Genomic DNA, 27,186 nt, shown 5'->3' with positions numbered 1-27,186 from the left:
AGACATTTGACACTACCCAGCCTTCACCTTCTATTTATAGTTCCCAACTTTGTGTGTTTAACTTACAGTTCATTATTAGCCTTTGTGTGATTGGGCGTTCCTATAAGTGTTTGTGTTGTGTGTAGGGCGGTCTGGTGGAGGCCTGGGTGGCGCCGGAGCGTCTGGTTCAATCAGTGACTGGCGACGAAAATTACCTCCGACCAAATACAATTTCAGACCGAAATGAGGAATCCTCACGCATCTCCTAGCCCAGGTTGACGACCCTTTGCCTCACTCAACATAGCTGGTCCTGGTCAGCTGGAATTACACACAATTGGTCCTGGTCATCTAGTCACCATACACAACTGGTTCTATATCATCTTTATTCAGTAAGATGGTTCTGGTTCCTGAGAATCACTATACAGATGGTCCGCTCCTAGAATCACCAGGCACAAGTGGTCGTGCTCAGCTAAAACCACCGCATATAACTTTTCTTGGTCACCTAGAATTACCATATACAACTGGTTCAGGCCAGCGATAAAGATATAATTATGCCAAACTTAGAGTTTGAAAATAATTAAGTATTTGTCTTCAAAATTTATATAACTTGAGGACTTACAAAAATCTAATATGAACTTATGTATAAAAAAACACACAAAAAAAACGTTACCATGTCTACCTAACTTGGGGTCAATATATTTTCTTCAGTCGAATATTAATTTTCTCCGTATTATCTTAAGTCACGTAAGACATGGCCTGTGTAAGGTCCTGGAGATGTGCAGTCAAAAATTTGTCGGGTGTGATGTGATCGGCCTACAACACAGAGTATACATATGAACCTTAAACTTAAATTAGGGGCAAGAACGGGAATGTCAACAATAGGGACCCCGCCACTATCTTGGACGTTTCACGACTTATCAAGGCGATATAATTTCGCGGCCCGACTCGGCTGGACGGAGAGATATAGCAATTGGTGTGTCTGTGTTTGTGTCTGTCTGTCTGTCTATCTATTTGTCTTCCTGCAACAATACTTATGTAGAATCAACTCGTCCACCAGTTGTTAATTGGATATCACTACTCTTGGTAGAAATGGTCATGTAAATAGCTGGGTGATGCATATTTCCCAATGTCCCTTCCATTCTCATAATTTTTTACTTTATATCCACCATTGCTAAGTCTAGACCGGGTGGATGAAACATCTTGATGCTTGTATAAATAATAAGTGTTGTGAGAGCACTAGTATTATTCATCCTTGGCTCCAAATTATGGGATAGACTCCTCTTGAAAGTAAGTCCGTATGTGTACCTGGCCCTGTGTTGTGAGGTACGGCAAGTGAACCAGGGAAAATCATAGGTTTGGGTTAGTTAAATATGACGGTGGATAATTAGAGGGAACAGTAGTTACTGAAATATTTGTGGCTGGAACCGTAGAGTTGAATGGATGATGCTGAGTAAGAGTTGCGTGAAAGACGACAGATAGAGTTGATTGGTGACAGGTGGATGTTAGTAGTGACCGGTAGAGTTGAATGTTGATTGGTAGAGTTGAATGTTGATTGGTAGAGTTGAGTGGTGACAGGTGGAGTTTGTTGATGATAGGTAGAGTTGAGTAAGTGAAAACAGGCAGAGTTGAGTGGTAACAGGTAATTGGTTGATGACAGGTAAAACTGGCGACAAAGACTGGAGGTAGATAGTGAAGGACGCGGGTAGGGACAAAGACTGGAGGTAGATGGTGGAGGACGCGGGTAGGGACAAAGAATAAAGGTAATGAATGGTGATGGGTGGCGGAGGGTGGATGTGAGAGGGAGAGACGTGTTGGGCAGCGGGCTGGAGTAACGTGTTGGGAGGGCAGCAGTTGGTACGACCCAGAAAGTTCACATGTTGCTAAAAATAACCTCTACATCAGCGAGAGAGTCAAACTTTACGAGACGGAACGTTACGGACTGAATATCTCTCAGATGTTTTCGTGTATTGATCCGGAGGCGAGCCTTGCCGCCATTTTCACTTTCCACGGGCTTTTGGGGAAATGCGCCAAGAACGGCGCCGATCTCTGGCTGTGTGGATATAATCACAGCAGAATATATATATATATATATATATATATATATATATATATATATATATATATATATATATATATATATATATATATATATATATATATATATATATATATATATATCCTGAGCGCTGTTTAAGCGTGATACGAGTATGAAAACAGCTTCTTTTCGTTTCTTCATTTACTTAAACATTTTATAATAGGCCTTAACATATTTTCTATTTTTATTTGCAAATTCTGATAAATGCATTACAATTGGCTTGATCATATCAATTTTTCGTGGAATGTCAAACCACTAAGTATTTGCGCATGCTCATTGTGACGTCACAGTGATTATGAATGGGTCCCTGCAAATGCTACCAAGTTGAAAATAATACTTCGGTTATTTTTATTCACCATGTTCACAAAGAAAATAACGTTTTCTTATGTTATCATCTATAAAGTCTTTGCAATGAAATTTAGGTTCCTACTGATTTTATTGCATGAAAAATAATTTTAATATCATTAATAATAGTAAATAACGAGGCAGATTCTTTTGAGACTGCTACTGGTAACACTGAACGTGACGTGCAACATGGCAACTCCTCTGATCAGCTGATGGACACTGGAATCCTCCCTGAGCAGAGCTGGAGACAGGTAACGCACCTCAGACGGGTAAACTTATCACCAATTGGGCGTCACAGGACCTAAGTATTATTTAACAGTGTACTAAAAGTGTCGTCGGGGTAATTACTGTCAGTGTCTTTGTTGTGATGTGCCACCACTGCGAACTGAGCATCCCAGCTGATGCCAAGATGACCCGCGCTCGTGGCTAGGCCGCTCTCACTATGGTTGTCGCCTCTGGCTCCTCCTCCACCTCCAGACTCCAAGGTACTGCACTGCTAGAGTATTGATAGATGAAGGCAAAATCTTACACCGGCCGTGTTGTGAAGGATTCTCAGTGCATTACAAAGTATATATATATATATATATATATATATATATATATATATATATATATATATATATATATATATATATATATATATATATATAAAATTGTTTTTTAATGAGCCATTTTGTTTCGGTGGTCTCGTTAAGTTGTTTACATGTGAAGTCTATTGTTGAAAACATTTTTTTTTTGTCACCTGCTAAAGAGATATAGTGCTCCGAGAAAATAAATTACACTGTAAAGCTGATGATAGCTAAAAAACTGTTTGAAAAGATGTGTTTGAAGAACTGCTGGCTGTACTGTACTGCGGCTGATATGAACTTTAGTGTGCAGTTGTGGACATTTGGATTTGTGCCATATATTGAAGAAAAAAAAACATCTATCTACCGCCAAATATAAAACCACCTGTATATATAAAATATTGTGGCTGCTTTAGGACGTGTGATGAAGCTAGATTTTATGCTAGAGAACAAGTTTCTAGTGACTAAAACAACTTTTTTGTCAGAGTACTGAGTAAGTAGGGTATGTAAAGCAGTGTAAAATATTATCCTTGAGACATCCTGCTGGTTTGTGTCATGTGTTGAGGCGACGTGATATAGCGAGAGAGAGAACTTTTAATGTCTGTGTGTGCTGGCGTCTGTAGGTACTGCTGGCGTCCGTGTGCACTTGTGGCGTCCATGTGCACTTTTGGCATCCGTGTGCACTTTTGATGTCCGTGTGCACTTCTGGCATCGTGTGCACTTCTGGCATCGGTGTGCATTTCTGGCGTCCTTGGTACAATACTTTAATATTTTATGTTATTACAGTGTTCAATTAAAGGTCACTTTCACTTTTTGAATCCTCAGCTGAATCCGCCATTTTTGGCTGAGAACTCGACAGCTGTTGCTTTTATATTAACAGTATTCACACACGTCAGTATAGTGTATAAATATACAAGAACATGTACAAATACGTAAGAACTTGTAGCTGCATAAAAGAGCATGATTGCACTATAAAAAAAATCAAGATATATGCCATGTATCGTTCAGAATAAAAAATAACATTATCCAAGTCAGTTCTCGGTACAGTACTGTAGAGTGGACTCGATCCTCTATTGTGTTAAAACAAAAAAACGGGATGTATAACGAGGAACACGGATACAGTATCCGAGTGATGAACATGCTAACTAGCGACATACTCTTCTCAGTTTGGAAGTAATGGTGAACATGAGCTTGAAATTAGATCTTGTGCATTTGCATGTGTTTAGTGAAATACATTTGTCCCGGACATAAGGTTAGTATCTCGGCATTTAGATATTCTTCGTATCGGACAGTGAGGCAGGTCATACTTCCTGTGTGTTTGTATAATTTCACAAGTCAGTCATACTGTGCTGGCTGAATCCTGTACATTTTGACTTATTTGTTTACACAAGTCGAAGCACTTTTTCACATAAAAAAAATAAAAACTTCTCCATGATTGTTTTGAACTGCGGCACGTCTCTCATTGCCCGCGAAATGGCTAATTGGCTACGAGCATGAAGCCCAGCCAGCAAGTGCATAAATTTTTTCCGGGTTAACTAAAGAGTACTATAATAACAATAGTGGCTTACCTGTATTTTTTATGCTTATTTTTATAGGTTTCATTTTATACAACAGATGGAAAATTACGCTTACTCACATCACAAAAAGCCATAATGATTTAACAAGATAGCCTTTGTAAGTGTTAAAATGAAGACCTTTATTGAGTTGTATGTAAATGTGACTACCACACTGAGAACGTTTACTTTTTACCACACTGAGAACGTTTACTTTTTATCTTGTAAGAAAACGAAAATAGCACTCGCGCGCGCGCATGTCTGAGTACTATTTTCGTATCCTTGCATAAATAATAAACAAACGTTTAAACGATATATAAATGGAGATTGCCGTCAGTAATAATGAGGATTCGTGTCACTGTTGTACCAGAGGTGTCGCATAGTTATGTTCTACTGCCGACATGGAGACATGGTGATAGGCGGATAGAAGTACAGCTTTCGCACCACAAAAAAATCAAAACTTTCATCTTACAATGCGTTGATAGAGTGAAGGAGGATCGATCTTATTGAAAGGTTTGTTGATTATTGATTATATCTTAAGTCTTTGTATTGAAGATGCTGACGTAGGAACAATGTGAAAACTGGTGTCCTGTCACATAATGCCCGCTAATTGTGTAGTGTTTGGGTGTATTTATTTGTTCAAACGAGAGGGAATTATACACTTACATACATTTCCTATAGATGAAGAACTAAGGTACAGTGGATTAACCTCTTCAAGAGAAAAGACAACATTAATCCTCTTAATGCTCAAATCTGTTTCGGTGGGCATTGAACAGCGTGCCAGAGGCTGACAGAATCTGCAGTTCATTGTAAAAATGTTTTGATAACTATTGAATTTGAATTTTATATATTTTTAATAAGTTTACAATACATTTAGCCCTATAGATTCCGTAAATAATGTAAAATGAAAATATATCTCTATACCCTGGTAGTGTTGTATAATAAATTGGAAATTCTGTCAGCCTCTGGCAGTGAGTTTTCAGGGCACTCCTTCTCCCCCTGTCCTTACTCCCTCTCCTCTTCTCCCCACTCCCTATACCACCCTCTCTGCTTTCTCTAAGAACAAAAGAATGGAGGAAACGTCAGTGGGCCTATTGGCCCAAACTAAGCAACCCCATTTACGCCCATCCCATATCGCTCACTTGTCATGTAAGGTCATCATAATTCCTGTCACCTCATGTTTACATTATTAATATAATGAGCATAACAGAGAGGAAAGGATATCCTGTAGGCAATTGTACATCTAGTAATCTCTCTCTCCATTGTGTGTCCTATCTGCCATAGGAACATTAATAGCTGCAGACAAATTAGAGGCTATCATCAAAGACATGTATTGAGAGAAGAAGCCAAAAGAGGGTTGTGCAAGAAATTGAGTCTGCATGGGTACCTGATGTAGTGTAAGAGAAAGAACCTGAGGAAGAGAGACCAGTTCTGATCACTGGGGATCTACAACGTCAATTGGATTATGTAGGAATGGAGAGATGATCTTATCATTGAAAAAAGCGAATGGAAGGAGAGGATTTATTTGTATGAACAGATAGAAAAAATACTTTTGTTAAGGCTTCTGCTACTACTAAAGATATTCTTAGTAGATATTTTTTCCTATAAGTGAATTTTTTCTTGACTGGTATCTCCGTAATATACTGGTCTGAGGAAGATATCAGTCGAGCATTGACCCTTCGCAGTTTAAGCCTGAAAACTTATCGCTCCTTGCCTGATAAAAGTAAATTTCCTTTTCCATCTGTCAGTACATTGCATCGTTGGGTTTCTAAACTCAACGTGCAACCAGGGGTGTTGCATACAGTTCTTCCGCTGTTGTACCATAAATGTGAGTATGGATGACCTTGAACGTCTACAGTATGTGTTTTATCTTTTGACGAAACAAGTTTCAGTGAAGGTAACCCTTGTCATGTGAGGTCATAACTTGTCACCTAACGTTTACATTATTAATATATATATATATATATATATATATATATATATATATATATATATATATATATATATATATATATTTATATATAATGAGTACAACAGGGAGGAAGGAAAGAATCTCCTCTGGGTAACTGTACATATAGTTATATTTTACCAACTGTAAGCTCCACTTATTTAAATGCTAAGCTAGAACTGAAATCCATTGTTTTTCTTTTAAACGTTCCTTCTCTGGTATTGCATATATAGGTATATCTGTATCACGAGTATTATTTTCTAAGGGAGATGCTGAGATAACAAAGTATAGTATGTAGAACCCTAAAATGTTATGTTTATAAGGGGTATGAGGTAGGAGAGGGAGCGCAGGAGTCTACCCGCTGACATCAGCGAAGCTCCACCCACCTGCGCGCTGGTTGACCTCTTCTCTGGACCTTGCCTGAAGTGGCACCTCGGCGTGTGTGCGCAAGCTATCGGCATTTGTATCAAAAGGAGCATCTCTCCGTGTCAAGAAATGTATAGCCTTTCTTCGTAATTCTTTTAAATTCATTCTTACATTTTTTGTTCATGATCCTCGTTTTTTTCATAAATATTTTTCTATGGTATAAACACAAATAAAAAGTAAATTGACTGTACTTTATGAAACATACAACATAAGTGTGTTTGTGGCTAATAAAACAGTTACCAAGTGGAACCAATCATTTTATTACGGCTGTGGCTCTTGTGGTCATTTGACAAGACATCACCAAAAGTAGTGTTATGCCGAGACATAATTTAGTATTATAATTTTTGTGAACTACGTGTTCTGATTATTTTCTTTTCCAAGCATCAGTTATTTTGGCAAGTGTAGGGAGATTTTCTTGTATATATTGATGTATTACATATGTAAGGATTTTCTAGAATGTATTACGTCGTTTTTTGTTATGATCTATTTACGAATTGTAAGCCTCAATCAGAGTAGAACGTTCTAGAACTTCCTAGGCGTATCTCGTTCTGACTTCCAGCGCATGGATGGTGTAAGGATGTTCTAGGGGCGTCTGGTGAGGTATATAAGCAGCAGCGAGCTGGCATTTGTAAATGGTACATGCAACATGTGCTTTTTCAAAATATGTATGTAAATAAATAAATAAATAAAAGTTAAAGAAAATGGAAAACATTCAACACAAGACACATCACAAACATTTCCACTACATGTAACACGCACATATGCAAAGTAAAACTGACAGCTAACAACATACAAACCAAAAGACTCGGACTATACCATCACTAATAGAAAACAGAAACTGGCCATTCCATCTGGAATGTCATTGATTCACCATCATATTACCCATTCATATCATAACTCATCCAAAAACCAAAACAACAACACTAAGAAAAAATAAAAAGACCATCGCAGCAATAAAATGCAAGAATGAAGACCAAGGATGAAAAAACCTCAAGAATAACCCAGAAGAACTAAGAAAGAAGACAGCAACTCAGGGAACGCGCATACGTGCGTTGTGTCAACAAAGGCTGTAAGAGACTGCTCCTTAAAAGTCGTATTTCTGACGAATTCAGCCAGTCTACCAATCCCAGCCTGTGCAGACAACTATAGTAAGACCCAGTTATCAGCACAGTGGAATCTATTTTTTTTTTACTTTTGGACTTTGTCATTTTTTGGGGATAAAACATTTGGTCCTACCATCCGATCCTTCCGAGCAAAGTTTTTCAAGTGTGCGCATGCGCAATGTGATAGTGTGACGTAGCAGTGACGTCATTACCACGCCACCTGACTGCAGTGTTGCCAACGTGCCCTATGCCCGCCGTTAAACGCTCCCGTTTGTTGGAAACGGCGGCAGTAGGTGACAGTGATGCTGACGACTTTCTTCTTGAAGACAAGTCAAAGAAGAAGCAGAAACCTCAGAAGTCAGGGTCTCCAGCAGGGGCCACGGCTCCCCCTCGCACCCCTTCTGGGGCTGTAGAGGGTGGACTCGTCCCGTCATCGGGGTCCCCAAGTGAGCTTACATGTGGCTCAATGGCCCAAATGCCAGATCAGCCGTGGTGTATACCATGCTGTAGTACTCCCATGGTTGTTATGCAAGAAGCGTTTTTGGCTAAAAAAAAAAGAGAAAAATATGTACGATTCGTTCACCAGCGTAGCTGGAGGGGGGGGAGGGGGGGCGGTCCGCCCCGGGCGGCACTTTTGGGTCTGCTCATCACCCATATCTGCAGCTGCTGGAGACGTTAATCCATCCCTTTGTATCGGCGGCAAGTTAATCCTTGTCGTGTCTGACCTAACACCTGACCCACATCATCACGGCCACTTCATGAGCTACACCCTAGCTATGCGCCCCCCCCCCTCGCCACACACACAACCTGTAACCTGTTGAGGATTAAGGAAACAACTTCAAACAAGTATGCTTTCTTGGCCTGTGGGGACCCGTCCTTCTAGAAATTAACGACACACAGACTTACCTCCAAACCAAGGGCTTGAACATACAACAATGTGATATAAAACTCAGGGCATTAGAAACATTTCTAGTTGAAAACAGGGACAAGCTAGTGAGTAATGGAGTTAACTATGCCAAAGAAATTTGCAATGATCTGGGGATAGTCATGGAGCGTCAGCGTCGACCCAAAAAGAAGAAACAAATGTTTGGTGAAGGATCACGAGATGCTGAATTGCCATACGACATTGAATTGAGGAGAGAAATGTTTTCTTCGCTGGACAGAGTGATCCAAGAAATAACTTTGAGATTTCAACAGCTTCATGAACTTGCTGAGAAATATGCCTTCCTTACCCCATTGAATCTTTTGGATGATAAATATGAGTGTCAAATAGATCACGATCACGACGACATTGATAAAGAGGAGTTCCTCGTTGAGAGAAAAAGACTTCAGCATTTTGTTGCTGTTGCTGCTATAACTATTAAAGACAGAATACAGACGTGGAAAGAAGGCCCCCTTGAACTTTTGCAGTTTATTCAAAAGTATAACCTTGGGAACTCGGTTCCAAATATAGTAATAATGCTGAGGATTTTCCTCACAATTGCTGTTAGTGTTGCTACCTGTGAGAGGAGTTTTTCGAAACTAAAACTGATCAAGAATTACTTAAGATCTACTATGAGCACCTTGCGGTTGAGAAATCTTGCCATACTGTCAATAGAGCGACAATTGACAGATGAAATAGGTTTTGACAATGTCACTGAAGAATTTGCCAACAAAAAAACAAGAAAAGTTACTTTGTAGAAAGTTGTAGTTTTCATTTCAAATAAAGATGGTCCTAATTTTTTACACTTTTTTTTACTTTTTTCCCTATCCTATATGTCGTTTTTGCTTTTTGTTTAACTGTTACTTATAAAGTTTAAGTATGTTTGGGGTGTATTTAAAGCATACTATATTTGAGTATGTGAAAGTACAGTAATATTATAATGGTACACAAACTATTTAATATATATATATATATATATATATATATATATATATATATATATATATATATATATATATATATATATATATAAGAGTGAGTCACTGTGCAATATGTATTTTTTGTGGGGGCACGGGGGGGGGGCGGCACACACACTAGCTACGCCACTGGATTCGTTATTGGGACATGGGGAAATTTCGTGGTACACGTAGGGGGGTCCGATGATCACTACGAGGGAACTATTTTTTAAACCAAAAGAAAGAAAATTGATTTGGATGGACATAAAATGTATAAATCTGCAAAAGAATAAAATTATTTATATGATATACTCCATATAGAACAGCACATGCAGAATTGTATTGTTCTTTTTAAAAGCGGTCCATGTTTGTGTACGAAAAATGCCGCCAGCCTCTACTTGTCTCATCGCCGTTTATATCCTCCAAATTCGTCTAACCATCATAAAAGGTAAGCCTTTAAGAGAACTAATACAACTAATTTATTTGTAGAAATGTATTGAAATCAAATTAAACTAAAAAAAAGTCGTAAATGGTGTATTTGAAGAGTGGTGAGAACAGCTTCCTCTGGGATGGTGAATGACTTCCTTTATCAGAATTAATATCGACCCAATTTTCGTAATGAGCGCAATTAATAACCGTCCAGCACTACCAAAATAATTATTTCCTTAGTATAATTACTTATTAGCCTAGATTTCATATTTTAATAAGTCCAAGTATGCCAGGTAACTAGTGCTAGGTACTTCCCAGGCATGTTTCATTTGTGTATCAGTTTAACCACAATTTGATACTAATAAGATAAATTCAGTGACCTAAATTCATGTTTTATTTTTTATTCCCTTAGTGACTCAATGTATTACAAGAAAGAACTACTTTACGACTTGTTTGGGCCAACAGTTGGAGTGGTGATATTAATTAACTTTGCCTTTGACAATATGTCCATGATTTCAACAAAAATAAATAAGTCCTTCTAAAGTAAATGGAATTGATGATATTATTATCTTTTTGGCCATCCAACGAATTTAATGATTTTAAGTTGACCGATTTTTACCAGTTAAGTTAGGTTACGTTAGATTAGTTAAGTTGGGTTAGGTTAGGTTTGGTGACATTGAAATTATGTTTTTTCAAATGCCAAGTAGGTGGATGACCTAAACATTCATTTTACCTAATTCATTATGAGTAGATCAAAAACATTAGTCTTGTTTTTTTAAAAACTCAGACTCCGTAAAGTTAAATGACAATCACTTCATGATAGATGTTTCACTCTATACACTAAAGCTACTTTATGTAAGAGGAAAAAATTAGCACCAAATTGTATTGTTTAATACCAAAAGAAGTCATTGATGATAATATTTAATAACAATATTTCAGGTATTACGACCTGGTCGTCGGGACGGAACACCGTCGTAAGTCGAGGAGAGACTGTAATACATTTTCAGCTTTAAACTCCTTGTATCTTACCTAACTCACCTTGATGCTCCACTCAATTATAGCTAGATGTAATAATTGTAGAAAGTAATCACAGGTATGATTTCCTTTACCGTTAATTGTTTTTATATTACAATTCTTGGATATTCAAAGATATTGAAATTATGAATCTTCAATAAATGTGATATACGTACATTCTAATGATGACAACAGAAATATGTCAGACTTGACTAATTAACTGTAACCAGAAATTAACCTAAGTGAATTTGTCCTTAATTCAACCTTTAAAATATGAAAGACAGTATACTTTATTTTATGATAGTTAAGTCAGTTTCCAGTTAGGTTAAGTTAGGTAGGTTAGGTTAACATTTTTATATAGATCATTAAAATTTTAACGAGCTTATAATTTTTGTTCTATGAATTTCTCCAAAAAATGGGATCAAAGTTTTGGAATCACCATAACAATATACACTACAGTACATTAGAAAAAACAATAAATTTTTTAGTGTTGCATATCAAACCAAACAAATCTGAATTTCCTTTGGAATTTTTTATTTTTATTTTTTTTAACACAAAATTACCCTCAATATTTAGATGTTGGAAACTTATAAATATTAACCCTCATAAATATAGATGTTTCAGAATTCGCAAATTTAACTAACACAATATTAATGACTTTATTTTCACTTACAGGTAGAGATACAGCTGACTATTCACCTTTCACCAATACTGAAGAAATAAATCTTGGTATCATTTGATTGATGGGGAATTTTTCCGGTTCCAGGGAAGATTTTGGAATTTGCTTTCTAACCTAACCTCGGAACTGGTTCCCAGACTCGGAACAGAAAAATTTGGAGATGTTCCGTAAAATCCCCAAATTACTCATAGACCAGAAAAAATGCCGTTTCTGGAATTTTCGGAACATATACCTTGGAAAAGTAATAACGTACTGTATGCCTTAATTATTATTATTATTTTTTATTTTACACTCTGCATACATACGTGGATATTACTTATTAATTTGTGAAATTTGTGGATGATTTTTCTTTTAAAATACTTTACTCTTGATCATCCATATATTATAACATATCCTGTTTTTAATGAAGGCTATATTCTGAAATAAGCATTATCATTGTATTCTTACCCTTATTATTATTACAGTTTATATTAAACATTAAAAAATGCAGGAATGATTTGCAATTAACATTGCAGACTGTATTGAGGATATTTTTAAACCATTTAATTATCATCTTGTTCTATGTTTAACATAATTAGTCTCTGATTAGTTGGTAGAATTTCATGACTATACCTACTGTATATGGGTTCCATGACATTTGCTCACAAGATGAACCTAATCTAACCTAACATGTCTTCATTTCCATAATAGTTGAGTATATGCCTTGTAAACAAATGTCTGCACACTAACTATGTGAAGGCTCTCTGGTGAGGATCCATCTACAGTATTTACATGTAATATTTTTCCAAATAAAAGAATATTTAAACAGCAGAGACTTTTCTCCGACTTCTGGTTTAGTCCATATCTTAACATATTGTATACATTTTTATTCCTGACATTGGGAAAGTGTTCATGTCTTGTTTTTTTTTAAAGGGTATTTATTGCATTACTATAATCAGGTGGAGAAAAGGAGGAAACATTATCTCAAGTTTTCATATCTTGTAGATAACTGGCCTTGTATAATATGAAAGTAAAAATTTTGGTATAAAGATAATTTCCTGTTTGATAGAAAACTAACAGTTATGGTGATATTTTTTCAAGATTTTATCCCAATTCATCTGTACAGTGAGTTCATCACTGTCATAACAAAATTATAATACCTAATACTGTACTTTGGTATATTCTACTGACTTCATCCACGGAACAGGCCATAGTTCTCTTTATTACACTCACCCAACCTCAAGTTCATGAAAAACTTACAACTTTACTGTTAGATTTAATAAGGATAAAGAAGAAAGGAACAGATATTACACTCAATTCCTACATTTTTATGGTTGTCACAGGCTTTATTTACCTATATTCACTGTAAATGATTGTATTTTATTCCCAGAATTGGCTTATAATCCAAGAAAATAGGAAAATGAGGTGCACCTTAAGCTTGGAATTCAAGTTTTTTATTCTCGTAAATCGTGTAGCAAGAGCAAACGTTTTGTGCCACTGACAACGTTTTCAGGGTGCAAGCATACCAACCCCCAAGTCTTCCGCCAGTTGGTACACCTGACTACACTACGATGACGTAGTAACAACAAACGACAGTCAGGTACCACTATGGCCCATCTTGAATAATCACAAAATTTTTACTCCATTGTATTACAACTGCTGGGATACCATGGCATGGTGAACACCACGGCTGATCTTGCAATTGGCCCAATGACCGACCCTCCGCCGACGATGGACATAGGGGATTCCCTTTGCCTCCCTGCCCCGTCACGCCTTTCCTTGGGACTTGCCTCTGAGCACAGGGACGACCTGGTTCTTCCGTCACTGCTCTCCACTTCAGGACTCAACACTTCGCCTACGCTGAGGTCCCACAGCCGTGATAGTCACCACACAAATGGACGAGACGGTACGCCTGCTCACTCAGGTGGGCTTTTCTGCTCCCCAGGGGGAGGTGATGCTGAAGTTCACCACCATCACCCCAGAAACTTGTCGTACCAAGGTAATGGTTCGCCACGTACCCTGGGAGATCCCTATCGATGATCTTCACCCTCTTCTCCCACAACTACTGGACATGGAATGCCGCATCAACCCGGTCTCCAAACGTCCATCCAACGAACTCATCGGCTGGTGGGTGGGCCCCCTCCCTCCGAAGGTGAATGTAGGACCTATTCACAACTGTCCTCTCGACCGATTTGTCGGAACCCCGAAAATCTGTGGTCTTTGCCAATCGTGGGAACACCGCACCTTGGAGTGCACGAGGATTGTCGCCTGCTGTTTCTGTGCAGGTCCTCACGACACAGTGGAATGCAAATCGAAAATTCACAAGAAAATCCGAGTTATTCCACTGTGTGTCAATTGCCATGGCAGTCACCACGCCTGGAATGCCAATTGCCCACAGCGTCCTGGCACTCACCCGGGGAAAACTTACCTTGTACCACCGCCCTCTTCTCTGACGAAGCCCCTGTCAACCAAACCTCACTCCTATCCACCAAGGATTTCCCATTGATCTCCTCTCCTCTACCATCACCCCTACCACCCATCCTTTCTCCCCTCCCTCCCTCTCCCTACCGTTCGTGGAACAAGGTCGTTGCCGGCCCTGCCACACAGTCACCACCACCTTCTGCCTACCCGGACCCCCGCTGCCTCTCACCAGCACCACCACCTCTTACTTATCTGAACCCTCACCTTCCCTCTCCGTCGCTACCACCATCACCTGCCCAGTCGGGCCCTCGGCAATCCTCGCCGCCACCTCCAGCTCCTGTACAGGTACACCAAGTTGGTTCTATAGAAATCAACCTTCTCTCTGTCCAACTTGACTTGTTTGTGAAAACAATTGCGACATTGCAGAGGCAACAACAACTCATTCTGGACACCCTGACCCAACAGGGGCGCACTTTGCAAGCCCTGATGACCCGCCTCCTTCCATCTCCGGAGATGGAGGATCCATCCCTCGCTCTCCCACTCCTCCCTCTCCATTTTTCTCAACAGAATTTGGTACCTCCTCTGGAGCCCTGTCTATCCCCACCGACTCATCTCACACCAGAGGCCGTTCCCTCCTCTTCTTACAACGGAACATCCAGGGACTTAGACCTCGCCGGACAGACCTCGCCCAGTTTGTGCTCTCCCATCAAGTAGATGTTGCCCTACTTCGGGAAACCATCACAGTCGATGTTACTCCACTCCGCCTATCTGGCTATACTGTTTACACCCTGCCTCGGTACCGTGGGCAGGCTCGTGGCCTCCTCACCCTTGTGTGTAACACCATACCACCTGTTCGTCTCCCTTCACTTGACTCACATGGACCCCCGTCTGAATTATTTTGTCTCCCTTACTCTTGGTGTAGTCAATGTTCATTTCAAGAGTGATTCTCTGGACCCCCAGGTTCTTCACAACCTCCATGATGGGATTCCCACTATTGTTCTTGGCGACTTTAATGCCCGCCATCCCACGCCATGTACTCTTAACGGATCACATCTCTCACAGTTTCTTAATGGGGATGATGATGTTCGCTTTCTTTGTCCTGACGATCCTACTCGCCTCCCTCATAGTTTCCTTGATGTTGGCTTACTATTGAACGGTCATACCTCCTTTCATCCTACTGTCTGTACCGAGCCTGCTCTGTATAGTGACCATCTTGCCGTTACTACCCATCTCAGGCTCTCCTTCTCTACCCCGACATCAGCTCCTTATCGATCCCCTCGCCTTCGTCTCACACAAGATGCTGTTCCTTCCTTTACCCAATACCTTTCTACCTGGGTGGATTTCTATTTTGTCCCCCAGTCCTCTGACTCTTACAGCGCTGATTTTGTTGATGCCGTGTATGACTCTGTCAATCGCGCTACCCCTCCACGCCCGCCCCGTCACCCCAGAAGTGCCACCAACTACTGGTATCATATCCCTGCCATGAGACATCTCCGGCAGGTAACCCGTGATCCCCACTCTGCCATGCGGAGGTCTCGCTCTCCAGAGGACTGGGAAGACTTCAAAAATTGGTGCTCCTTTGCAACTCAGGAGCGCCGTCGGATTCGTGAGGCGGACTGGCTATCCTTCACGGAGTCTTTATCGTTCCAGTCGTCACCCTCTTATGTATGGAATCGGATTAATGCTATACGGGGTACTCGACGGAGGCCTCCTCCCCACCCTGACCCCGCCTCCCTTGCCTGCTCTTTAATGGAGGACTGGGCACGAGCTTCCTCCCCTGAGGCACTTCCAGATCCAATGTAGGAGGCAGTGCAGGCTCGCATCGATGCGTCTGAGCCTGTTGTTCGTGCTGCTCTTACCGCCCCTGCCCCCACTGATCATCCCATCACACAGCTCGAGCTTGACAGTGCTCGTCGCTCTAGAAAAGACACCTCTCCTGGGGATGATCAGATAACCTACTCCGTCCTCAACGCCTGTACTAATATTCCTAACAGCTCCTTGCTTGCTCTACAATATGTCTTATGAACATGGGGTTGTCCCATCTAACTGGAAAAATGCCACTATTATCCCCATCCCTAAGCCGGGAGATCCTGGGAAATATCGACCCATTAGTCTTACCTCCTGTGTTTGCAAGATGATGGAGAGGATACTCCATCATCGCTTTCTTCACACCATAGGCAGCTTCCACAACTCCCTCAATGGTTTCATACAACATCGCAGCACAGCACACTCCATTGCTTTCTTCTATTGCAATCAGACTGCCTGCGTCTCCGTCTTCCTTGATATCAAGGGAGCCTTTGATACGGCTCAGCCTGCCCTCATTTTAGCTGAATGGCGCGGTTAGGGGTTAAAGGGAGACTTCTACAATGGATCGCTTCTTACCTCACTGGACGTCAGGCCCGGGTTCGCGTTGAAGGCTCTATGTCTCCTGTTCAAGAAATGAACCTCGGCACCCCTCAAGGTGGAGTCCTGAGTCCCACCTTGTTTAACACTCGTGCACTCCATTGCATCTCTCCCGTGGCCGACAGAAATTGTCCACTCAGGATATGCCGACAATGTCCTACTCCAAGCCCCTGACTACCTCAGCATGCAGGAAGCCCTTGATCTGGTCTCCAGAGAGTGTGATTCACTTGGTTTCTTTCTTTCAACTGCGAAAACAAAAGCCATGTGGCACGGTCGTGTTGTACCTCCACCCCTTCTCTTGTCAGGAACGCCCTTGAACTGGGTTAATGAGACAAAATACCTGGGTGTGTATGTAACTCGCACACGTCAGATCCCTGAAGTCCGCTATCTTCGACACATATGCTTTTGGCATCTCGCTCCCCTCTACCATGTGCAAGGGTTCCCTTGGTGCCATCATCCCTGTACTTCTCACCATGTACAAGTCCTTTGTCCGTTCCTGTGTCGACTACGCCGCCCCTGCCCTCGTCAACATTAGTCGGACTGCTGTCAACCGTCTCGAAGTTATCCAGAGGAAAGCTGCTCGTATCATCCTTGGGGCTCCTCAGTGGACACGCTCTACTTCTCTATATACCGAACTTGGTCTTTCCCCCTTACAGGATCGTGTCCAGGAGTTTTACCTAAAAACTGCCGTTTCCATTCTACCGGATCCTCGGGGCAACTATGTCCAAGCCAACTTGACTCCTGCTGTCCGAGGCCGACCTCCACCTAGAAGACAGTGGCGAGGGTCACTCATCCGAGCCCTTCAGGAACACGACCTCCTGCCTGATATTGTTGTCACCCCTGCTGTTGGTTCATCTCTTTCTCCCTGGCTGGATTTTCAACCTGAAGTGATTGCCCTCGGTGGACCGCTCCCGAAATCTCAGGTGAACCCTGTTATTCTCTGCAAATACCACCTCTCCAGGATCGCCCACTGGTCCCCAGGTAGAGTCGTCCTCTACATTGATGGTTCTGTTGACCCCGCTACAGGTAGGGCCGGGGCTGGTGTCTACATCTCCCGTCCTGATGCCCCTATCAAACTGTCTCTCAGAGTTTCTGACGGGGCATCCTCCACTCAGGCTGAACTAATAGCCCTCCTTGCTGCCCTTCTAGCTGAGGAAGAAGCAGATGGTTTCTGCCCCTTGCTTGTCAGCTGCGATTCCAGGTCTACTCTCGACGGGATCGCATTTGGACTAGCGGCAAATAAGGACCTCATCCTCCAAATATGAGGGTTAACATACACACTTCAGGATGCAGGCCGTCCTGTGACATTCCTATGGATACCCAGTCATGTCGGTATCTTGGGGAATGAGGCAGCAGATGGCCTTGCCCAAGACTGGCTGCAACAAGGCCACACCTGACTACGTTGTTCCTCAACACTTTTACAGCTTAGGACCCAAATTCGCCGCAAACAGAGAGAAGCTCGGGAAGCAGCCATCCCCCTGGACTCCCCGCCCACCTGGTACGCTGTCCTCCGTAAACTTCCTGACCTCTCGTATGTCTATGGGAAAGAGTCGCGGAAAGGGGACGTGATTGCTGCCCGTATCATCATTGGGTATGACTTTGCTTGGGAGATTGGTATCCCTGCATCCCCTGAGCAACGCTCTTGTGCATTATGCAGAAGACCCGACAGCCGCACCCTTATCCACTACCTCCTAAGATGTTCCCACACACAACGCTTCCGTGACGCCTGCTGGACCACCACTCCACGAACCCCTGCGGAGACACGATGATCCTCCCCATACTGGCCAGATATTACGTAAATAACATTGATTATGTGTTAAAGGAATATCCTTCCTTCCTTAGGCTTTAGTAAGCTCCTTTATAATATTTATACTGTATATACTTGCCAGATGCTTCTGGTGTTATTGTACAGGGGGTACCTAGTGACAGCCCTCGGATCCCGCTTCCTCTATCAAGGAATAAACAATTGAAATTAAAAATTGACAGCAACTCCGGCTGAAATAGCCGAAAGGCGAAGTGGCCAGAAATTCCTAAACAAGCAAGCCTAGGTCTAGTCCATATTTTCTGCTCAGTGTGTGAAGTTCAGGCCTGTTGACAACTGAAGATACAGTGGGGTATGCTATAACGAACGTAATTGGTTCCAGAACCTCGTTCGTTATAGCATTCGTTCGTTATAGGATTAATCCGTTCCAGGCCCCCAAATACAACCACTTAACACTGAAAAAATTCTGTGGAAAATGTAAAAAATACGGTACTTTATCTTACCTTAGTGTTATTCAGCATGCAGGTACCCCTAAACACTGGCACATCACTCTCACTTCCACTGGGAGTCTTGGCTTTAAGGTCCTCAAACAATTGTCTGGCCTTCTCACAAATTATAGCTTCACTAATGTTACCACCTACCATTTCTTTCTCCTTTATCCACACTAAGAGTAAATTTTCCATCTCTTCAATCACATTACACTTTGCTTTGCTAAGTCTAAAGATTCCCTTAGCCACTTGCACAGTTTTTAACTCCTCTTTATTCTTCAAAATCGTACATACAGTTGATTTAGCCATCCCATATTCATCACTAAGTTTTGCAATGCTTGTTCCATTCTCACGTTTCTTTATAATTTCTTTCTTAGTTTCAAGGGTTATTAGCTTTCTCACTCACTTTGGACGACTGTTTGTTACAATTGTATACTTGTAAAACAAAATAGTTATACAAATAACGCGAATTTCCACATCAAAAGACGAAATTTCAACAATAACAGTGGTGCACTGGCTACACAATGAGACAAAGATGGCGCCTGACGCTCTTGTTGTGGGTCTCGGTACAAAAATATTCATGCGCCAGGCGAAATAGACCCGTATTCATCCGCGTTCGTTGTAGGAGTTGCGTTCTTTATAGCATTCTCAATTTTATAGGTAAAACCGTTCGTTATAGGAATATTCGTAGTAGGATCCGTTCTTGATAGCATACCCCACTGTAATTGTTGTGCAAGTATTGTGGAATTCGACGACACTTGTGATATATATTATCTACTGCTTCTGTATAGTATAATTATGACCCGGGCCGTTGGTAACCAGTGGTGGAAGCTGGGTAATCGGCTAAAGAGGGGGGTCGAAACAGTATTCTGAAATTTTTATTGCTAGCCTTTATTTGTTTGTATCGTTGAATCTAATAACAAAGTTATATATATTTTTTTCAGTCAATATTTCCTAACAATTTCAACTCGTCCGGTTAGGCTAATAATTTTTTCCTACGTCCGAGCCACTGTTGAGAGAGAGGAGCAGGCCAAGCTTAGTGTAAACCCCTGCATATATCATCATCCTAATTTCATCCCATTTCATCTGTACTGTATCTTTGTTTTATATTCGTATGTTGTATGTGATATACCAAAACAATCTCGGTATAAGGGGTGTGTGCGTGTGACGTTCTTATTTTGATCTGATGACCAACACCTTTTGAAGAAGTTTCCTATATTTGGCACTGGGTGTCTGATTTGTGATTTTGCAGGGCACTGCATTTAGGTTATTTGACATCTTGACCCAATGATAAGTAGGTCAAATATAACCCATCAGTTGATGGGTGGCAAGCTTGTTGTAGTCAGTGCAGTGTTGACTCTGGGCTTTTTTTGTGTTGACTTCACTGTGATGAGGGATGCCAAAGTATACAGTGCTCGCAATCAAGAGTTGCTAGTTCGATTCCAGAGCACCCCTAGGGGCCCTAGTTCACCCAGTTTGGGAAGTGGAGACACTAAATTGCCTCCTTTTGTACTGGGAGCTCATTAAATAGTTATCTGTAGCCTAATGGGCTGTATTGTGGTGACTAATTATGATCCGTGGAGACTTATAATGATCTGTGGTGACTTTTAATGATCAATGGTGACAAATAATGATTCTTGGTGACTTAATATCTCTGGTGACTAATAATGATTCATGGTGACTTATGACTTGTGGTTACTAATAGTGATTCGGGGTGACATTGACCTGTGGTGACTATTAATATCCATGGTGACTTTTAATACTCTATGGTGACTAATAATGATTTGTGGTGACTTATGACCTGTGGTCACTAATAATGATCTGTGGTGACTGTATTAACTTATGGTTACCTGTAGAATGCCTGATTAGAAGGTGAATTGTAAGCAACATTCATAAATGTTTATGGGTTATGTTTTTGAACCCAAATGGTCTTTCCATTTATTAAAAAGTAAACTATTGCATAGTTACTAGGATATCACCGTAATTAATGCTGTGAGCGTGAATAATGGACAAAGTGTATCGTCTAAATTCACCATTGTCTAATACAATAACATCCGAAGGACAAGTCCTTTACAGCGCCTTGTATAATGCCCTAGAATACGTCGACTCTGGCACGGATGTGATCCCCCAAGTCCGTGAACGAACGAGAGCCTCAATAAGCTCAGAGTACACATAAGCTCAAAGCTTACTACTCCATGCTTACAGAGTACACATAAGCTCAAAGCTTACTGCTCCATGCTTATGGAGTACGCCATACACAAGCTCAGTGCTTACGGGGCACTCCATACACAAGCTCAACGCTTACGGAACTCCATCTAGACTCAGTATAACAATGAAAGCTGTCCCTTGGGTAGCATATCAAGCTTGAGCAGAATTTTCCGCAGCACACAGATTCTCAGAAACAAGAATTAGCCATTCCAGTGTACAGTCAGTTCTGCTATAACGCGATAGTTGTGTTCTTGTAAAACATCGTGTTATAGAAATTCGCGTAATAGAAATAACAGGGCTTATGGAGAAAATAGGGTTAGGTGCACATTACTCGAAATCGAAAAAATTTTAGTAGTTAGCCTAACACAAAGATTAGCACAGTCTAAATAAATGTTACATTCATATCTAATAATGAAATCATACAGTAAATGTAACACTTTACCTTGAAAAAATATGAATATAACTTGATGGGGGAGAAGGGTGATTTCTTTTACGATCATCACCGGGAATGCGATCACCAGAACGCTTCTTGGAGATATTTTTCTTTACCATATTCACAGTTAATACCACAAAATTGGAGAAATAGTAAGCAAAAATCGCGTTACAGCAAACAAGCGTTCGCATTATACAAATATCGTTCATCTATTCATAAATCGCGTTAGAGCCAATTCGCGTTGTCAAAACACGCGTTATAGCAGAACTCACTGTAGTTACAAACTATTCAAATCATGCACAATCCCTAGACAATTGGTTAGATTAAAAAATTATAGTGTTAACTTTTGACTCCAAAGAATTGATTGCATGAAAAGTGTGAGTTATAGCACGTTTGTCATTATGTACTGCTTAAGATATGATATTCATGTGGTCTCCTAATTTAGCTATGTCCTCTGCAGTTGCCGTTCCAAATAAAGTATTTTGAATGGTACCAACAAAGTTAATTATTATAATCTTCACTTTCGTCTTGTTTGAGAATGCGCCTTCTTAGCAGTGTCATCCTGAGATGGTGGAATAGAGCGTCCAGCTGTGACGATATTCTTGTGAAGGGTCCTGAGACGAAGTAGCTGAAGGTTTATAGTTTGTGCTACCATTGTAGAAATGTTAGGACGTTGACATAGAGTTTAGAGCAGGGGTGGGCAATTATTTTTGATGGAGGGTCACTTCATGAATGGTGGCACACTTCGCGGGCCACACACTTAATGTAGATGCAAATGTATTATATTAACACAAAGTAAAGCCTTGTATTTGTAAATACAAATGCAGTGGCGAGCCACAGAAATAATTTGGCGGGCCAAATGTGGCCCGCGGGCCATACTTTGCCTACCCCTGGTTTAGAGGGTGCCCAGAGCTGACTGGAGGTGGGCATCAATAGACCTCATCTGGTCCGGAATATTTAGTAAACCGGGCAGCTTGTATTTTGGTGTCACGATGTCTTCAATGATGAGGACCCGTCCTAAGGGTGCGGCTAGGGCACCTGGCTTCAGAACCTCCATCAGCGAGTTCGTCGACACAATGGCACCACAAAAGAGTAAGAATGCTACGATCCAGGCCATTCTGAAAGAGGTGGATTTGTCTTACAATTGTTTCGCAGAGCATAGTTTTAAGCGATAATCATTAGATACATCTGGTGTACTTGATGTGTTTGCGGTTTGAACAAATGTGTCCGGGATATCGTTGACGTCCCTGGGGAGTAACTCTGGGTTTGCGCTTTTAAGTCTGTTTTCATGTACTACATCTGTGGTTGGTGTGTTTGGTTTCAAAAATTTTAATTTGTTGCCCGTTTCCTTGGCGGTAATCAGGAATGGACATGAAAATTTGGGTGCAAGTTTGGAGATCCGCTCAGGGTTTTTAATCATGACAGCGTCGTCTATTTTTAGCATAATAGGTTTAGCCTGTTCATGTTGCTTATGAATCATTTCAGCATGTGGCACTGCTAAATGCTTCTGTACCCGACCATGGAAGTCTGTGAAGACGTTGATTTGCTTTGTAATGAAATCGTCCACGTTGTAGACAGGGCGAGGTTTGCCTGTAAGTACGTCATAGGGCAGACTATTGTTTATGCCATAAACAATATAGTAGGGTGATTTGCCTGTGGAGCTATTAATCAACCCCTTAATAGAGGCTGCGACTTAAGGTAATCAATCCTCCTACAGTATGCATTGGATTCACATTATGATGAAGGATCTCTAGGATTTAACGATTGGTTCTTTCAACGAGGCCATTTGCCTGTGGATGTATAAGCTGTGATGAAGCATTGTTGAATGGCATATTGCAGACATATTTGTGCTAAAAGTTGATTCTGAACTTTAATCTGTTGTCAGAGAGAGGAGAACCTTGGGCAAAGTAAAAGAGCATATGAGATGCATCACTAGGGCTTGAGCTACAGACTCAGCTGATTTATCCTACAGTGGGACTAAAATCACAAATCTAGAGAAATGATCGATACACACCAGTACGTACGAGGATCTTTGGTGACTCCTCGGAAGTTGTAACAAGTCAATGGCGACTGTGTCAAATGGATGTTCTGGTGTAGGAAATTTGAGCATTGGCACAGTGGGGAAAAGTAGTACCCTTGTGCTGTACACACGATAAACATTTAGCAATGCGTTGCTCTATGTCTATTTTCATTGTACTGTATTCCAATAATATTTTTTCTGATTTCCGCAAGGCATTTGTCATGCCCGGGATGGCCTGTTTGAGATACATTGTGGTACAACACTAATACCATTGCACGAAGTGTATCAGGTATGACAATTTGCATAACAATACCCTGACCTGTCCATTTGGAGCGTTGTAGAGTGTCCTGACATGGTTCAAATTGACTGAATGGAAGAGGTAACTTTGGTAGAACAGCCTCCTGCCCCGATTCTAGAGCAAAAATTACTGTAGACCACAAGGAATCAGGTCGTTGTTCATCCCGTAATGGATGAGTTGCTGGTCAGAATTTTTCGTAAGATGGCAGGTCGATGGGTAAAGAAAACGCTTAAATTCGCTATGGTAATGATATTGTTAAATAAATTGTGCCAAAACGTGTAAAAAATAAGGGCTAAAGTAGCTAAAAAGTCACGTGAGTGTGAAAAGCTCTGTGATTGGTTGTGATGTTACAGGTTGACTCAACCGCCGAGCGGGAGCCTGGAGGCAGCCAGCTATAGTGTATGTGTTGTAACCAGCAGAAATACAGGACTTGTGGACATATACAATGGTGATATACACAGGCATACCTTATTTTTAGGTTAAAATAAATTACTGCTCGAGTATCACCGCGTGTATTTACTTGATGGGTCCCAAAATGATGCAAAAGACTGATAACTCCAACATGGAAGTTTTCATCCTTGTTCTCTATTTCATGTTTGGAAAATGTAAGTTTTCGTCATTGATGTTTATATTTAATGTTGCGGAAGGACTAGGGAAGACCATGGTCAGGCTTGAGATGATCAGATGACACTACTCAGTCGAGTGTCCTTACTTGGAGCTGGCGGACGCTCGCCCCACAAGGGGTCACAGCTCAAGATTGAAGAACTCGCAAGTCCAGAAAACTTTGAGGGCAAACTTTTTCGGAGTGAGAGTTGTGAACTCTTGGAGCAATCTACCAGAAAGTGTTGTGACGGCACCGAGTGTGAGCTCCTTCAAGACAAGACTTGACCAACACTGGAGCAGGTTCAGGTACATTCAGGAGCCGGTGCATGCCCAGTACTTGCCAACAGTGCAAAACAGAGATGTGACCGATCGCCCAAGAGGCTGACGAGCCGATCATTTGATGAAGAAGATAAAAGAAAAACAAAAGTAACAGACGTGACCGATCGCCCACACGGCTAAAGAGCCGATCAGTGGTAAAGAGGATAAAAAAATTTTTAATTTAACATGCTTCATAGCTGGATGGCGGAGTTCTTGATAATGCTCTACAATCATAAAGACATCTACTTTTGGTCTATTTCTTTCATCTGCCTTGATGAACCCTGGAAGTAGCTCTCCAACCTTCTCGGCTGATCGGCTCTGTAAAGAAATATTATTAGATACAGTGGTCCCTCGGTTAACGAGCACAATCCGTTCTAGAAGGTTGCTCGTTATCAGAAAAACTCAATAACCGAAACCATTGTTTCAATGGGTTTTGGGGTAATTGGTTCCAGCTCACCGCAAATTGCCTAAATTCAACAAAAAAAACGTAGAAAAGTACACTTACTTTGAGGTGTGTATGTAGAAGGCTCCTGGATGATGATGATGATGATGATGATGATGATGATGATGATGATGATGATGGGAATTAGAATGGGGGTGGAGGAGAAGGGAGAAGAGAAGGCATTGGGGTGGAAGAGAAGTCACCCCATGGCACCATTTCACCCATAAAGTTTTAGTTCTCTTGATGTAATTCAAGATTATTTTCTTTAAATCAACACTGCACTGCATTATATATTGTCAATATGTAAAATAAATTTCAAAATGACCAATAATTTGCTTGCAAACACAGAAAAAAGCATTTAGTTGAAGAGAGTCTCAAGCAAGATGTTACCTCCACTGACAAGACACAAAGACTGTATGGTGTGTTGAGAGGCTGGATGGCGCTCATAAAACTAGTTTTATTTCCTTCAATTATGTTCAAGAATTGTTAAAATGACTAAAAAATTTAATATTAAACTTTTAAAATTATTGAATAGTATAAACTTCTTGAAATTTGCTAAAATGGTAAGGAATTTAAGCCCTAGAACCGATTACTGTATTGGCGAACTAATACTACAGCTGGTGGACCGCCAAATGCAAGCGAAAACATGTTCAGGTTGGCTCGTAAGAAACTCGTTAATTGAGGGATTGCTCGTGAACTGAAGTTAAGAATCTTTTCAAGGTAACTTGTTAACCGAAATCTCGTTAACCGAGGGACCACTGTAATTAATTGTGCTTTACTGTGCAGCACGGTAATATTATTATGAATACAGTATATAAATATTACTAAGCACATTAATTCAATAGATATTAGCTGCCCCTACTACAAATTTCATAGTACAGTATAAAATTCCAAACAATATTGGTATTATTTTGGTTTTGGTCATCTGGGGAACCTTAAGATTCTAACTTCTGTATGAGATTAAGTACTTTAAACAATAAGACACATTATCTCTACAGGATTTCTGTCGCAAAAATTTTTTCGATCGCATAAGAAAATACAGGTCATATGTTAGGTTAGGTTAGGGTATGATAAGTTATATTATAAGTTATAAGATTAGCTTAACATACACCAGTAAGGGGGGGGGTAGTAACTCAAAACTAGTTATTTCCGATAAAAATGAAGGTCAAAATCGTTCATACCACATCGCAAGCCATCAGAAAAAACAGTCTACATGTCTAAGTGCAGGGATGACCAAAACTTAAAATTTACCCAATATAGCCTATCTCAAATCTAAGCATTCAAATACATGTACTTATGGTAGTTTAAGTAAAATTTTACCCATTAATTTATATAAATGATATATCCCAGTGGTTCATGACTGAATCATCAAAACAATAATAGCACTATGTTGTCATGTTTACTTAGCACCAGGCATTCTCAAAACAAAGTCCAGACAATATCATTACTTCTAAGTTGACTCGTATCTCCATCTAGTACTGATATACTCGTAAATGCACTGGAAAAAAAATGTACCAGGTAAGAATACATGAAAGCTGAGCTGGTGTAAACATGGGAGTATTTTATGTCCATAAGAATATAAGAAAATAAGGAGTCTGCAATAGGCCAGTTGGCCTGTGCATGGCAGCTCCTGTCGAGAGTTACTAACACTCTCTATCATCCTTGAATCTGTCAAGCCTCCTTTTAAAACTTTCCAGCATTCCAGCTCTTACTACAAAGTAAGGCACATGGGTAGTGTAATTCTGATATCAGGATCACTTGGACGGAAACAAAGGTAACTACTGTGGGAGAAATGA

The 27,186-nt window shown here is 40.7% G+C and overlaps 1 protein-coding gene across 1 annotated transcript in view; it reads left to right on the top strand.

The window, feature by feature from the left end:
- Positions 1-2,635: 2,635 nt before the first annotated feature.
- LOC121862389 (rho-related BTB domain-containing protein 1-like) overlaps positions 2,636-27,186 on the top strand; it is a gene marked incomplete in the record, with an annotated part of 135,601 nt that continues 111,050 nt past the window's right edge. Inside the window, 1 exon segment of the mRNA XM_042360655.1 lies at positions 2,636-2,904.

The sequence above is a fragment of the Homarus americanus genome, unplaced genomic scaffold, assembly GCF_018991925.1.
Source record: "Homarus americanus isolate GMGI-L3 unplaced genomic scaffold, GMGI_Hamer_2.0 scaffold31037, whole genome shotgun sequence".
Taxonomy (NCBI): Eukaryota; Metazoa; Arthropoda; class Malacostraca; order Decapoda; family Nephropidae; genus Homarus; species Homarus americanus.
Note: the sequence above shows the minus strand (reverse complement) of the source record. Positions and strands in the feature narration are given on the sequence as shown.